Source organism: Pseudorca crassidens, chromosome 20 (genome assembly GCF_039906515.1).
Source record: "Pseudorca crassidens isolate mPseCra1 chromosome 20, mPseCra1.hap1, whole genome shotgun sequence".
Taxonomy (NCBI): Eukaryota; Metazoa; Chordata; class Mammalia; order Artiodactyla; family Delphinidae; genus Pseudorca; species Pseudorca crassidens.
Genome location: NC_090315.1, coordinates 5,216,247 through 5,224,116, shown reverse-complemented (window position 1 = coordinate 5,224,116; position 7,870 = coordinate 5,216,247).

Below are 7,870 nucleotides of genomic sequence, written 5' to 3'. Positions count from 1 at the left end.
TCCACTGACAGATGAATGGATAAAGAAGATGTTGTGTGTGTGTGTATACATATATACACACACGCGCACGCGCACACACACGCACGCGCGCACACACGCACGCGCGCGCACACACACACACACACAATGGAATACTACTCAGACATAAAAAAAATGGAAAAGGGTGGGAAAGGGAGGATGGGAGGGAGGGGATATGGGGACGTGTGTATGCATATGGCTGATTCGTTTTGTTGTGCAACAGAAACTAACACAGTAATTAGTGAAGCAATTATATTCCCATAAAGATCTATTTAAAAAATTGAGGGCTTCCCTGGTGGCACAGTGGTTGAGAATCTGCCTGCTAATGCAGGGGACACGGGTTCGAGCCCTGGTCTGGGAGGATCCCATGTGCCGCGGAGCGACTAGGCCCGTGAGCCACAACTACTGAGCCTGCGCGTCTGGAGCCTGTGCTCCGCAACAAGAGAGGCTGTGATAGTGAGAGGTCCGCGCACCGCGATGAAGAGTGGCCCCCGCTTGCCACAACTAGAGAAAGCCCTCGCACAGAAACGAAGACCCAACACAGCAAAAATAAATTAATTAATTAATAAACTCCTACCCCCAACATCTTCTTTAAAAAAAAAAATTGAAAGAAAAAAAATGAAATAATGCCACTTGCAGCAACGTGGATGGACCTAGAGATGATCATACTAAGTGAAGTAAGACAGAAAGAGAAAGACAAATACCATATGATATCACTTACATGTGCAATCTAAAAAATGACACAAGGGACTTTCCTAGTGGTCCAGTGGCTAAGACTCCATGCACCCAATGCAGGGGTCCCAGGTCTGAACCCTGATCAGGGAACTAGATCCCACATGCTGCAACTAAGAGTTCGCATGCCACAACTAAACATCCTGCATGCCTCAAAAAGGATCCCGCACGCGGCAGTGAAGATCCCATGTGCCACAACTAAGGCCAGGTGCAGCCACATAAATAAATAAATACAACACAAATGAACGTATCTATGAAACAGTAACAGACTCACAGACATAGAGAACAGACTTGCGGTTGCCAATGGGGAGGGAGGTATTGGGAGTTTGGGATTAGCAGATACAAACTATTTATATATAAGATGGATAAATGACAAGGTCCTACTGTATAGCACAGGGAACTATATTCAATATCCTGTGATAAACCATAATGGAAAAGAATATATATAGGTATAACTGAATCACTTTGCTGTACAGCAGAAATTGACATACTGTAAAGCAACTATACTTCAATAAATTTTTTTGTTAATTTTTTAAAATTTGTGGTTTATATATATGCAATGGAATATTATAGGGCAGTAAAAATTCACAAACTGAAACTACAGACAGAATAAAGATCCATTTTGAAACCTGGAATTAAATAAATAAAAGAAAATGTTAAGAAGCATGACTGTAATATTACTCCATTACATACATAATGTTCAAGAGGAGACAAGATTTACAACTTAGGGAGGCATAACTCATCTTGACCCTACCATAAAAGAAGGAAACGATTTCCATGTAATTCATTAGGGTGGTAACCTGTATGGTGATGCTGGAAGCTTTAGTTCAAGATGGAAGCCACAGGGTCTTCTGGAAAACGGGTAATTTCTCACTGAATTTCTTTCTTATTGCTTTATAATTAACATACAATATTATACTAGTTTCAGGTGTACAACATAGTGATTTGATATTTTTAAACATTATGAAATGATCACCACAATAAAACCAGTTACAATCTGTCACCACACAAGGTTGTTACAGTATTATTGACTATATTCCTTATGTGTACATTACATCCCCATGACTTATTTCTTCTACAGCTGGAAGTTTGTACCTCTTAATCCCCTTCACGTATTTCATCCTTCCCCCCTCCCACACTCCCCTATGGCAACCACCAGTTTGTTCTCTGTCCCTATGAGTCTGTTTCTGTTTCGTTTTGTTTGTTCTTTCGTGTTGTTTATTTTTGCTTTTGTTGCCCTTGCCTAAGGAGACATATCCAAAAACATACTGCTTTCTTAACGCCTTATAGATTTAAGAACACAGCTTTTTCACCTCCTCGGTTAAGTTTATTCCCAGGTATTTGATTCTTTTTGAAGTAATTCTAAACAGGATTGCTTTCTTGATATTCTTTCTGATAGTTCATTTTTAATGTATAGAAAAGCGGAAGATTTCTGTATATTAATTTGGTATACTTTACTGCAACTTTACTGAATTCATTTATTAGTTTTAATAGGTTTTGGTGGAGTAATTACAGCTTTCTATGTATAGTATCATGCCATCTGCAAATAGTTACTTCTTCATATTCAGTCTGGATGCGTTTTATTTCTTTTCCTTGACTTATTGCTGTGGCTAGGACTTCTACTACTATGTTGAATAAAAATGGGGAAAGGGAGCATCTTCTCTTGTTCCAGATCTTAGAGGAAATGAATTCAGCTCTTCACCCTTCAGTATAATGTTACACTTTACATCATGATCCAGTGAGATTCATTCCAAGGATGCAAGGATGGTTTAACATCCATAATCCAACCAATGGGATACACCACATTCACAAAATGAAGGACAAAAACTGTATGATCATCTCAATAGATGTAGAAAAAAACATTTGACAAGATTCAACACCCATTTATGACAGAAACTCTCACTCAAGTGGGTATAGAAGGAACCTACCGCAACACAATACAGGCCATAATGACAAGCCCACAGGTAACGTCATACTCAATGGTGAAAAACTGAAAGCGAACCCTGTAAAATCAGGAATAAGACAAGGGTGCCCACTCTCACCACTCTTCTTCAACGCAGTATTGGAAGTCCTAGACAAAACAATTAGGCAAGACAATGAAATAAAAGCCATCCAAATTTGACAGGAAGAAGCAAAACTGTCACTATTTCTGGTTGACTTGATTTTGTATGTAGAAAACCCTGCAAACTCCAACAAAAATTATGAACAAATATAGTAAAGTTGCAGGATACAAAATCAATATACAAAAACCTGTTGCACTTTTATTCACTAAAAATGAGCTAGCAGAAAGAGAAATTACGAAAGCAATCTCATTTACCATTGCAATAAAAATAATAAAATACCTAGGAGTCAATTTAACTAAAGAGGTCTCAGAGACCTGTACATTGAAAATTATGAGACACTGTTGAAAGAAACTGAAGACACAAATAAATGGCAAGCTATTCCGTGCTTAGGTGTCGAAGAATATAACATTGTTAAAATGTTCATATTACCTAAAGCAATCTACAGATTCAGTGTTAATCCCTATCAAAATCTGAAGCACATTTTCCATAGAAATAGGACAGAAAAAAATTCTAAAATTCCCATGGAACCAGAAAAGACCACAAAGAGCTAAAGCAAGCTTAAGAAAAAAGCACAAAGCTGGAGGTATCACACTCCCTGATTTCAAACTATTATCACAAACCATAGAAATCTAAACTGTATCACAGTGGCAGAAAATCAGATACGTAGATCAAAGAACAGAATTGAGAGCCCAGAAGTAAACTCACACATATATGAGCAATTAATTTACAACAAAGGAGCAAAGAACATACAATAGAGAAGGAATAGTTTCTTCAGTAGATGGTGTTGGGGACTTCCCTGGCGGTCCGGTGGTTAGGACCCCATGCTTCCAATGCAGGAGGCGCGGGTTCAATCCCTGGTCAGGGAACTAAGATCACACATGCCGCGTGGCACGGCCAAAAAATAATAAACAAATAAATAAATGGTGTTGGGAAAACTGGACAGCCACACCAAAAATAAAAATAAAAATAGACCACTATCTCATACCACACACAAAAGTCAACTCAAAATCCATTAAAGACTTGAATGTAAGGCTAGAAACTTTAAACTCTTAGAAGAAAACAGAGTACGCTCTTTGACACTGATGTTAACAATATCTTTCTAGATCTGTCTCCTCAGGCAAGGAAATAAAGGCAACAATAAACAAATGGGATTACATCGATCTAAAATCTTTCACACGGTGAAGGAAACAATCGACAAAATGAAAAGACAACCTATGGAATGGGAAGAGAGAGTTTCCAATCATGTATCTGACAAGGGGTTAATAACAAAAATATATTTAAAAAACTCATACAACTCAACAACAAAAATACAACCAACCTGATTTTAAAATGAGCAGAGGAAGGGAAGAGACAGTGTTTCAAAGAAGACATACAGAAGGCCAACGGGCATGTTGAAAACATGTTCAACATCACTAATTATTAGGGAAATGCAAGTCCAAACCACTATGAGACCTCGGCCCTGGTGGAACGGCTATTATCAAAAAGGCAAGAAATAAAAAGTGTTGGTGAGGACGTGGGGAAAAGCTATTCTTCATATACTGTTGGTGGGAATGTAAATCGGTGCCGCCACTGTGGAAACCAGTATGGAGGCCCCTTGTAAAATTAAAAATAGAACTACCATATGCTCTAGGTATTCCACTTCTGGGCATTTATCGATGGAATAGAAAAACACTAATTTGAAAAGATATATGCACCCCTGTGTCCATCGCAGCATTATTTATGATAAACAAGACATGGAAACAACCTAAGTGCCCATCAACAGATGAATGGATAAAGAAGATATGATACATCGGGACTCCCCTGGTGGCGCAGTGGTTAAGAATCCGCCTGCCAATGTAGGAGACATCGGTCTGAGCCCTGGTCCAGGAAGGTCCCACATGCCGTGGAGCAACTAAGCCCGTGCACCACAACTACTGAGCCTGCGCTCTAGAGCCCACAAGCCACAACTGCTGAAGCCCGTGTGCCACAACTACTGAGCCTGTGCTCTAGAGCCCGGGAGCCACAACTACTGAGCTCGCACGCCCAGAGGCCGTGCTCCGCAACAAAAGAAGCCACTGCAATGAGAAGCCAGCGCACCACAACGAAGAGTAGCCCCCGCTCGCCGCAACTAGAGAAAGCCCGTGCGCAGCAACGAAGCCATAAATAAATAAATAATAAATAAATTTATTATTGCGTTTTCATTTCCTGTAGGTTAAACTGTGATTTTTGTTGTTGAGATCCTTGATGGAACATATTCCAGAGACCCATGGATCCCCTTCCTTTCCTTCAACCTACAACCATCCCTCCTTCTCCCCTGTACACTCCTCGGTGCTGGGGAATCTGCTAACTTGCAGAAGAGGATGGTCTATAACAGAAGATGTAGGATGGGATCCGTGGGTTTGTACAGGATCCAGAGAGTCAGTGTACGCCTGGGGTTGTATGTGGGATGTTTTTTTGACTTATTGGGGTAGACAGGCTGAGCAAGCTCGGGTACACCACTACCTTTTTCTGGCTTTGGTGTCCCTGTCAAAGATGTGGGGATCTGGAAGAATGCCCCCAAAAGCCTTGACTCTCTTCCATTTGCAGATGCTGCCATTGTGGACCCAGAGCCCATGGAAGACCGAATGATGAATGGCGAGGTGAATCCTCCCAGCCCAAACCCTCACCATAACTTGAGCCCTTCCACATATCCAGTGCTCCTGCCTTCAGATATCATGTCTCAGTACATCATTCTTACCCTTCTCCTCTCAGGACCCTACAGCAGAAGACACACAGGATGTGATACACGCCCACATGAACCGCTACACCCTCTCAGAGACAATATTCACTCCCATTCCCCTGAGCCCTACGTCCTCCTCTGAGTCCAGTATCTGCATGGGACTCAATGTAAACCAAGACCATGCTGAGACCTGACCTGGCCCCAGGCTCTGAGCACACAGAGTGTTACAAAGCAAGGACCTGGACCTCTTCTTAAAGGGGCTCCTCCATGGACACTCTTCCTTCTCCTCAAACCCAGGCCCCCAGCTCTGAGGCTAACAGTGGAGTCTCAAGACTTGTAGGATGGTCTTCAAAATCCCACAACCCCTTAGTCAGCTCCCAGCTATTCTATTCTAACTATCCAGCCATTTCCGGATATTTTATTGCCCTCACCCGCACATACTGGATAGCAAATCACTATCATCCTTTTCCTGAAATTCTACTGAAGCAATTCTAGAAAGTCGGCCAGTTGATACTTCAAACTATTCAGTTAAAACAACGACAGCAACAACAACTATTCTGTAAAATTTTACAAAGATGAAGTATAAAATGAACTTAGTTACAAAACAGAAGCAGACTCACAGAATGAGAGAACAAACTTATGGCTACCAGGGGGGCAGCGTGGGGGGAGGGATAGATTGGGAGTTTGGGATTGACATGTACACATTGCTATATTTAAAATAAAATGCCTCAGAACCTTTTTTTTTTTTTTTTTTTAAGATTCCATACATATGTGTTAGCATACAGGGGCAGGACAGGAATAAAGATGCAGACCTAGAGAATGGACTTGACACAGGGAAGGGGAAGGGTAAGCTGGGATGAAGTGAGAGTGTGGCACGGACATATACACACTACCAAATATAAGGTAGATAGCTAGTGGGAAGATGCCTTAGCATGAAAAAATAAAAGCAATGCAAGTAGGTTAAAAAAAAAAAAGATGAAGTATATCCTGTTTGAGGTATCCAGTATGGTGGCCACTAGCCGTACAAGGGTACTTAAATGAAAATTAGATGAAATTAAATAAATTTCAAAATTCAGTTCCTCGGCTACACTAGCCAAAATTCAAGGGCTCAGAAACCGCACATATCTGCTCACTGCCACACGGAACACAGCAAACACATCACACTTTCATCGTGGCAGAACACAATAGCTGTTCTAGATTGATGACGCCAATGTGAAGACAGAATCCATATTCTCACAGAGCTCAGTCTGATGGAAGAGACCCACAGGTAGGGATGATACTTAACATAGTATTACGAGATGACCATACCTAGTGGAATGTAAGTAACAAGGAGAATCTCTTCCTGGAAGGACTTATCACCTCTTAACTCCGTGAAAATTTCTGCCGGATATATTTTCACCCAGACTCTAAGGATATCACCTCGTGCTTACACGTTTTTTTTAGCACCCATCGTTTTCTGGAAAGAAACCACACATCTATTCTTAGTACACAATACACTCAGGAAGGTGGCTTTTGCGGAACTCTCCAATCTTACCCTTAATTTTTTATTTTCTAATTTAATCAGTGTCTTCACAAACAGCCCACAAACTACTACATACAATAAACTAAATGGAGTTAATCTTTAAAAAATTGTGGATCACTATGTGGTACACCTGAAATGTATATAATATTGTCAATCAACTATACCTCAATTTTTAAAAGAGAACAAAATCCTGCCGTTAGAGAACATGGATGGACCTGCAGGGTATTATGTTTAGTGAAGAAAGTCAGACAGAAAAAGAGAAATACTATATGTTTTCACTTATGTGTGGAATCTAAAAATCAAAACGAACGAACAAATATAACAAAACAGAATCAGACTCACAGATACAGAGAACAAACTAGTGGTTGCCTAAGGGAAGAAGAGGGGTGGCGGGGAGCAAAATAGGTGAAAGGGATTAAGAAATACCAATGACCAGTTATAAAATAAGTAAGTCACAGGGATATAACGTACAGCACAGGGAATATGGTCAATATTTGATAATACTTTGTTATGGTGTGTAATCTATAAAAATATCGAATCACTGTGTAATACACCTGTAACTAATATAATATTGTAAGTCAACCATACGTCAACTTTTAAAAATTGTTAGGTGTCCAAGGAACTTGGAAATACACACATACAGGGAAAAGATTATACAGTATAAGGAAATCCATAAATTAAAAAAAATCATAAAATTGGCATTTTCAATAAAAAAAATTTACTATCATAAAGATGGTTGAGCATTCAAGATAAAATATAATGTGGGAATTTTTTTAAACGTAGGAAAGAAGAAATAAGAAATTCTATGAAAATCATATCCAAGATGAAAAAAGAAAA